This window comes from Callorhinus ursinus, unplaced genomic scaffold, assembly GCF_003265705.2.
Source record: "Callorhinus ursinus isolate GAN/ISIS: 27379988/994484 unplaced genomic scaffold, GSC_fseal_2.0 scaffold3, whole genome shotgun sequence".
Taxonomy (NCBI): domain Eukaryota; kingdom Metazoa; phylum Chordata; class Mammalia; order Carnivora; family Otariidae; genus Callorhinus; species Callorhinus ursinus.
In genome coordinates, this window is record NW_027397065.1 from 86,339,750 (window position 1) to 86,349,100 (window position 9,351).

The 9,351-nt window shown below is 46.6% G+C and overlaps 1 pseudogene; it reads right to left on the minus strand.

The window, feature by feature from the left end:
- Window positions 1-255: 255 nt before the first annotated feature.
- On the minus strand, window positions 256-1,159 carry LOC112819811 (peroxiredoxin-1 pseudogene; annotated as a pseudogene).
- Between the last annotated feature and the right edge of the window lie 8,192 nt (window positions 1,160-9,351).

Here is a 9,351-nt window from a genome sequence, read left to right on the forward strand (position 1 = left end):
AGGCATGGCAGCGAGAAGGACTCCATTCTGAATTTTCTTCATGGTCCATAGCAAGAGACAGGGAGCATCAGGCCTTTGGGCCTCCCTCCTCTCAATACCTGGGAGCTCAGAGGTCCAGAGGCACTGACTCTGGATTCTAGGAACTTCTGCATCATGCATCTATCTCCCCGGGGTAAGGATTTGTAGTCATTTTAACTTAGGGTGAAATACACATTTTTAAGCACATACCTAAGGACAGATCCCACTTTTTTTTTTTTTCTCGGTTCAAGTTTAATAGAAACAAAAGACAAAACGTGATGCCCTGCTACTGTACATACGGTTGGCCTGCCCCATAACAGCTCAGGCCCTTCTCTCCAGAAAAGAAAGGCTGGCCTCCCCAACCCCTGCAGAAAAGGCCTGTCCTGTCCCCATACCACATCTGCACAGTCTAAAGTCTTATGTTCTAAGCATGACAATAATACAAGAGAGATTTTGTTTTCATGGCCACCCCCTGCAGCCCAGCCCTAAAACGACCCGGCGCTCACTTCTGCTTAGAGAAGTATTCTTTGCTCTTCTGGACATCAGGCTTGATGGTATCACTGCCAGGCTTCCAGCCAGCTGGGCACACTTCCCCATGCTTGTCAGGAAACTGGAAGGCCTGAACCAGTCGCAGAGTCTCATCCACAGAGCGGCCTACAGGAAGGTCATTTACCGTGATCTGCCTAAGGATACCTTTGTCATCAATGATAAAGAGGCCCCTGAAGGAGATGCCTTCATCAGCCTTTAAGACCCCATAGTCCTGAGCAATGGTGCGCTTGGGGTCTGATACCAAGGGAATGTTCTGGGGCCCAGTCCTCCTTGGTTCTTGGGTGTGTTGCTCCACGCCAGGTGACAGAAGTGAGAATCCACAGAAGCACCAGCCACTTGACAGATGAATTTCCTAAATTCTTCTGCCCTGTCACTGAAAGCAATGATCTCCGTGGGGCACACAAAGGTGAAGTCAAGAGGGTAAAAGAAGAACACAATGTATTTTCCTTTGTAGTCAGATAGGCTGAGATCTTTGAACTGGCCATCTGGCATAACAGCCGTGGCTATGACGTTGGGGGCAGGATGCCCAATTTTGGCATTTCCCGAAGACATCTCGCTATCAGCGGCTCTGAGAGCAAAAAGGCCGAAAACAAGGCAGGAAGACGCCCAGATCCCACTTTTAAAAAGCATCTGAAGCAGATATAATTCAGGGGGCCTTTTGAAAGAAAAGGAATACAAAATTCCAGGTACAAAAGCAAGCATGAAAAGAAATATTTATTTAGATTTAGAAATCACTACGAACTTCTAATGTAAAAAATCTGATAGAAACTACGTATCTAGTCAAGTCAAGAAAGGCAAGGGAGCACTTGCGTTAATCAGCTGCCTCACACACATCTTGAAGAGTTTCCCACATGTCCTGTTGGCAGGCAGTTTGGCTGTATAACACTTTTGTAATATCTTTCCCCATTGGGAGGACAGAAAATAATTGTTAATCGAGGCTGATTTATCTTTATCAATAACACCTTGTTATATGGAATCACGTGTAAAATGTTAGGATCTCTCAATTTTTTTTCAAAAATGTCTACAATTTCTAAAGGGTCCACATTTTGGAACGCCTCTATCAACTTCCATGTACGGGCAAGCTGAGACCCCAGGTGATTACTTACACAGACCAAATCTTTCTCCTCCACTGCTGGCCGACCCCAGGGGCTATGCCCAGCAGGACGGCGCTCCAGCCCTCACCCCTCTGTCGGCACGTGTTGGACACTACAGAGGGAGGTGACTGCCAGCCACATACACGCATGTTCCCTAAGTCCGAAGTACATGTATTCCCCAGCTCAGTCTCCCATGGAATCCCCCAGCAACGCCCGTAGCCAATCCAGCACCACCTGAGAGAAGTGGAAATGTGATGGAGAGAGAGAGAGAGAGAGAGAGAGAGAGAGAATCAGAATGGAAAGAGAAAGGAGTCTCAGCGTCAGTGGAATCACTGATCCGACCACATTTTAGCAGACCGCGCAGCTGCAGACCCGGGAGGCCCCTGACACGCATGCGCGCTGACATCCTGAGCCTCCACCTGCCCCCGACCTCTCCCCCTTCCACCCCCGCTCCACCCGCAGCTAGGTGTGAAGTCTGGGCTGGATACTGGGAAGGCAGAGTGGGTGAAGACAACTGTACATGTAGCTCCCTTCCAAAGCACCAGGACCCCTGGTGACAGGGGCAAAAGGCCTGGACACATATGAATTGTTCAACAAATATGTCATTGCTATTATTGCTTTTATTACAAACGGGAGAATAAAATGAATAATATATAAAGAATTTTACTGAACACTCTTTGTGGCAACTGGGATGTTGTACAGTTAAAAAGAAAAAAAAAAAGAAAAGAAAATCCCATGGCCTCGGAAGAGGGGAAATGTGCTTTCAAACTAAGTGTTTGAATATCAGAACAGATAGGTGTCCATCATGGGGAACTAGTGGATCAGTTAGGTCAGGTGCATATTTGGGAGACTATCTGAGAGTTCTACAACACATAAATGAGTTATGATTATCCAGTGTAGAGGTGCCCGTGGGAAGGGAAATGTTTAGAGTCTCGACTGTTCTGTGGAATACAGAATAAGCTGTTAGAACAGAGCTGCTCTCTGTCCTCACATCATGACAGAAAGACTTGTTCAAACACATACTATTCTTACAGCTCTTAGGAAGGAAGGCTTTCTGTATATCCAAGGTAATATTCTCCTTTAGTATGTATTATTTAAACAAAGAGCGTGTGATGCTTTAACTTCTTCAAGAATTACAGAAAAGATAGGGTTTCTGTGGTCAGGGTCAGGAGCTAAGGTTGCTGATTGTCTTGGGCTGTCAGCTCTTGACATAATCAGAGAAAGAAGAAGGTTTTTTAAAAGACAGGTGGTTTGCCTGCTCCTGCTTCTAATCTCCTTTTCTATTGCCAAAAGAGATGAGGATGGAAAGCCCCGAGGTCAGGTAAAACAAAACAAAACAAAACAAAACACAAAAAAACTAAAATCCAGCCTTCAAACTTCCCTTCAGAAAATGGGGACCAAGGTCCTCATCACCCCACCTAATTGCTTGAGAAGATGACAGAAATATCTGCCAATGAAACCATATTTTATGGTCAGTCTGTACGAACTCTTATTTGATCTTTTAGTTTGATTTTTCACTGTTTCATATTTTCAAAAGTTCCCAGAAATCAGGATTGGGAAAGCCTGTAAACGGTGCCTAAGTTCAGACAGCATGGGTCCTGGAATTTACCAGCAGGGTCTTACTGGGATGGAGGGGGCCACAAGGAAGGGGCAAGTTGGGAAAAGATAAAGTCTGCTGGAATGAAAAGGTGCACAGTTCACTCCCAGCCAGACTGAAACCATTCGGTGGGATTTTCCTTGCACACACGAACATATGGACAAAGTTGCCTTTTCCAAATTCCGGTGTTTGAGAGCAGTGGAGAAAGAAAATCTCTTAGAAAACAAAAGTAAAAGTAAACATGCATTTTTAGTTGTTGTGGTTCAGTCCAAAGGAGATCCACCAGCAAAAGAATCCAGTCTGGAACTTTATGATGGGCCAAGACTGAAGCGGGGGTGGGGGGGCTCACTGCACTGATGCCGTCGCGTTCCGCCCCCCCCAGGCCCCAGGGACAGAGCCGGGTCCAGATGCAGCAGCAGCTTCAGGCAGCAGGATCCAGTGGTAGAGCCTTTGACAAACGGCCAGACCTGGGAGATGAGATTTCTTTAGAAGGAGAATGAGAGTATCCGCTGTCCAGGTGTTGGGGTTAGTACAGGAACGTGGTAAAATCCATGATCTTGTGTCTAGAAAGGGCTCAGTGATTCTTCTAAAAGGAACATGGAGCAGAGATAACACTTTGGAAATAACTTAGTTTGCAACTCTCCTCCCAGTTATCCTGTTGTGCTTTTTTCTTTCTTTTTTTTCCTCGTCATCTATGCTCTTTGAACTAAGACAGGGCTGTGAGTCCCGTGGCCCCAGGCATGTGCAAACAGCAAGAAGCCAGAAGAGGCCAAGTCTTCCCTGTGTCCAGGGCAACAGAGGTCCCCATGCTCTCTCCTGCTTCGGGAAGGGGTGGAGGCTCCAGGGTCCTGGGCCTGCCATTGTGAGAAACCAGGAGGACGAGCCACAGCAGAGAGTCTGAGGGGCCAAGCAAGCCAGACGGCAGCAGGTAGGGGTAGTGAGGTAGAGAATGGGTTAGATGGTACATTGACCTTGAATCTCCTGTCAGTCTCCACAAGATCAGAGGCCTTGGCCCTGGATCAACAACTGGCTCTTCTGTGTAACTGTTTCTGTGGGGGGTTTTGCATTTTTATGGGTTTTAAAGGAAGGGTAGATATGCCCTGGAGTCTTGGCTGTGTGTGGGGTGGGCCGGATGGGGATGTTGGCCGGAGAGGGTGGGAAGCAGAGAGACCTGACCCAGTGGTAGGTCTGCATTTCCCCCAGTCCTAGAACTGAGATCCCTGCTTGGTGGGGCCACCAGGCAGGCTCTTGAGGGAGCTCTTTTCCACATGAGATCTGTGAGTCTCAGGGGAAATTAAACCCAGGTTTGTTATCACAGTGAGGAATGACATGAGTTGGGGAGAAAGCTGTCTCCACTTCTATGTGGAACCCAGAGCTCTCTGTCTCTTGCGACTTAGGAACTAGGGGACAAAGGCCAGTACCCTTAGTGACACCACTGGCTCTCTCAGACGGGTGTGTGGAGTGGTACAACTCCAAGCAGACGTAGGGGAAACAGTTACTAAATTTAGGGAGGAAAGTAGACCCAGGAGAGGAGAACAGGGGGCTCTTCCTGTGAAGCGGCTGTGAGGTGACCCCTGCCCACGAACACAGCCCTGGGGCTCCCGATGCCCCGCGTGGCACACGGCAGCGGGCTGGAGACGTGTGGAGCATCTGGGCAGGCGCTGTGCAGCGTCTGTGGCGGAGCCTCCACGGAGCACCTCTGCAGCCCCCGAGTGCCTTCGGAGCACCTGCGCAGCGTCTGAGGAGTGGGTGGGTAAGACGCGGTGAAGCTGCCGCTGTCCGCCAGCTTGAGCGCACCTGCTCCAGCCCACCTGCTGCCTACCTCGCTCTCCAAGCAGCCGGGTCAGAGAACGTCCACACGTGAGCTAGAGAGGAGTGTAAATGTGGGTGAGTGAACTCTAGACTCACGGGGAACAGCTTCACTTGACTGCCCGCAGTCTAGGAGTGCATGTGGGTGGGTTTGTCCGTAAGCACAAGGACACAATCTCTGCACTCGTGGGGAGGGCTCTGAAAGCCCCTTCAGGAAAGTCTGGCGCAGGTGGGAAATGACAGGATGGGCGAGGGCCAACACAACAGACCTGTCCATGAGTTTAGCACTTGCTTGTGCAGAGATGGGACCCTCACGCATCAAGGAACACCTGAGTAAAGAGCTATTCCCTTTTTTTGTCCTCTGCTCAATCTTGGCATCTTCACAGAATGGAGGCCACTCCCTAAATCAGGCCAATGGACTTCATCCAACTCCCTCACCAGGGAGGAAGGACTTGCACCTACTTGGACATAATTTAGCAAAAACCAACCTTTCACAACAGCCAAGTGTAGACGCAAATCTATTGTTGAGTAGGAGTAATCTCATAGGAAGTTGCCTTTCTGAAAATTCAAATCTTTTTGTAAAATTATGTGGAAAGAAGACTTTGCCAACAGACACATGAAAAAGTGCTCAACGTTGCTCGGCATCAGGGAAATCCAAATCAAAACCTCAGTGAGATACCACCTCACCCCAGTCAGAATGGCGAAAATGAACAAGTCAGGAAACGACAGATGTTGGCGGGGATGCGGAGAAAGGGGAACCCTCCTCCACTGTTGGTGGGAATGCAAGCTGGTGCAGCCCCTCTGGAAAACAGTGTGGAGGTGCCTCAAAAAGTTGAAAATAGAGCTACCATACGATCCAGCAATTGCACTCCTGGGTATTTACCCCAAAGATACAAATGTAGGGATCCGAAGGGGTACGTGCACCCCAATGTTTTAGCAGCAATGTCCACAATAGCCAGACTGTGGAAAGAGCCAAGATGTCCATCGACAGATGAATGGATAAAGAAGATGTGGTATATATACACAATGGAATATTATGCAGCCATCAAAAGGAATGAGATCTTGCCGTTTGCGACGACGTGGGTGGAACTGGAGGGTGTTATGCTGAGTGAAATAAGTCAATCAGAGAAAGACATGTATCATATGACCTCACTGATAGGAGGAATTCTTAATCTCAGGAAACAAACTGAGGGTTGCTGGAGTAGGGGTGGGGTGGGAGGGATGAGGTGGCTGGGTGACAGACATTGGGGAGGGTATGTGCTATGGTGAGCGCTGTGAATTGTGTAAGACTGTTGAATCACAGATCTGTACTTCTGAAACAAATAATGCAACATATGTTAAGAAAAAAAAAGAAGCAGCAGCTAGCAGGAGGGGAAGAATGAAGGGGGGTAAATCAGAGGGGGAGACAAACCATGAGAGACGATGGACTCTGAAAAACAAACTGAGGGTTCTAGAGGGGAGGGGGGGTGGGGGGATGGGTTAGCCTGGTGATGGGTATTAAAGAGGGCACGTTCTGTGTGGAGCACTGGGTGTTATGAACAAACAATGAATCATGGAACACTTCATCAAAAACTAATGATGTAATGTATGGTGATTAACATAACAATAAAAATTGAAAGAAAAAAAAACTTTGCTGCGTGTGCTCAGGTGCGGGACTGGTTGAGGAGGCATGGGTGCCCAGCTCTGGGGACCACGACCAAGGTGCAGGGGCTGTCCTCAGCTCTGCGCAGAGCTGCTGTGGGGGTCAGGGCACAAGGAAGTCCCTGAGATGGGAAATGGGCCGCTTACCCAAAAAGGCAGGAATGGAGCAGATGAAGGGCAGTTGAAGGGAAAACAGGAGCAGGGTCAGTGAGAGGAAGTGAGGGTCTGGAGGGTGGTTCAGGGAGGGTAGGGGTGAGGGGAGTCTGAGGGAGCAGCACGCGGGGCGGGGGATGGGCGAGGAGCAGAGAAGAGTTAGGTCAGGAGGAGTCCCGCAGTGCAGGGCTTTGGGTACTTTTGTCAAAACACAAAAACAACTCTTACCCTGGGGCCAACTGGCCTTAATCTCTTCTTATTGTCAGTTGTGGGGCTCCTTTCTTTTTTGGGTAAAACAACCATGTGAAACACGGCTGTGTAGAACAGTGAAGGGAGACCAGTATGGCTGAGGCATGGGGAGACCTGCTTTTGCGGAGCTGTTACCAGGGCCAAGGGCGCTGGTCCCAGTCTCACCCTCCAGGTCAGCTTGCTGCTGTGGGAGGACTCCGCTGGGGTGGGATGGTGCATCCACAGAGCCGGAGGCGCCCAGGTGGAAACGGGCTTGCAATTCCAGAGAGAGAGAGAAAGAAGGAGAGAGGAAAGGTCAGGAGAGGATGGGAGGTGCTGGGCAGGGCTGGCGCTTCCATTAAGGAGGGGCCTTGGTGGTTGGCAGTCAGCAGCTGTTCACCCAACAACCTGGAGAGCAGGGTACAGGGTGAGCTCGGGGCTTAGAAAATGGCCAACTGTCTTGTGCATCTTCAAACCCATCAGTGTTAGCTTTCCAAAGTAGTCGGCTTATTTTCTGGAAGCTTTTCAGATAACAAGTGTCAACAGTGTAATATAATTAAATTGGAGTCTGGGTAACGATAATGCTTATTTTTGGGCTGTATAAAAATTTTGGGGGGCTTGTGAAGGTCATCCTTTTTGAGACAAAGATCAATGTCCTTTGAATGTGTTTCTAGTACCCTGAGGGGTGACAGCTCACCACCTTGCCAAGTTCAATGTGGCTAATGAACAGAAAATGATTAAATGTTGGAAACAATGGGGAGGAAGGGATTTAGGGGGGAAATCTAGGCATGTCTCACTCCTACATCCATACTGCCATAACTGGGCATTGCTATTTGCAAAATTTTGACAGCCTGAAGCAAGTTAACACAGGGAACTCACAAATGGGTTCATTCAGAGAATACTGCCAATATTTGATTTTTTAAAAAAAGATAATTATGTTTCTTACATTACACTGAAAAAGCTGCTCTGCATTGCTCTCGTAATACCTGAAAAGTAGTGTGACCAGTGTATCCTAAATCCCCTATTTTCATGCTGTCCACTCTGGACATACTCAAAGAGTTTTTCTAAAGAAATACATTTACAGAAAAGGTTGTCATACTTAAGACTTTACCATCCAGAAAGTTCTATCAAAGTGCCTAATATCCCTTAAACTAAATATGTTATTAAAACAGAAGATTGTGCAGGTTAAAACTGAGGTGGTAAACATCTTCGTAGAGAAGGGGGAATGGGATGCAATTGGAACCAGATAATGCTTCTGCAAGGACTGTATTGTTGTGTTGGAAGGAACTGGAACTGAGCCTCTTGTATGGGGTCAGGAACTGGGAAGGCAGTCTTATCCATGACATAAAGAGAAACAACCTGTGCTCACTACATAGGAACCCCACATGCCTATGTGGAAACTGTTTGTGAGCTATGGTTGGAAAAGAGTAGTCCATGAGAAAGAAGAGCCCATAGCCTGCGTGATGTGGAAAAATCTAATACAGAAATAAAAGTTGAAAGCTAGTCTATAATGATAAAATCTTCTCTGTACCCACCCTAACAAAATTTAAAAGCAAATCCTGAAACGATTAAGCCAATCTAAGACCAGGACAGGTCCCAATACTCTATACAGTAATAAAATAAAATTCAACATTAAACACCACAAATTTGCAATTTCCAGCACCCATTAAAAAAATATCAAGCATTCAAAGAAGCAAGAAAACATGACTCCCTAGCAAGGAGAATAAACAATTAATTAAAAATAAGCTTGAAAATTACAGAGATAGATAATAAAATTAGCAGATAAAGTAAAACAGTAACTACAAATGAGCTTTTAATGCTCGAGTAAAAAGGAAAACATGTACATGATAAGGAAAGTAATATAATGTATAGTCATAATTGTATGAAAAACATAGAAATGAAACTTCTACCTGGAATAAAAAATATGCTTCAGAAGAGAAGATTAATGAATTTAAAGACATGCCATAGAAAACATCCAGAATGAGGAAAAAGGAGAAAAAAGACTGGAAAAATAAGCAAAGCACCAGTGGCTTGTGCATCATATCAAATAGTCTCACACATACATAATTGTTGTCTGAAAAGAATAGAAGAAAAAAAGGGGAAGAAAAATATTTGAAGAAATAATGGCCAAAACTGTAACACCTTTGAGGGAAATTATAAACCCACATAGTCAGGAAGATCAATAAACCTTTTGTAGGAGAAACTTAAAGAAAATGACAAGGAACATCATAACCAGTTTTCTGAAAACCATTAATAAAGACA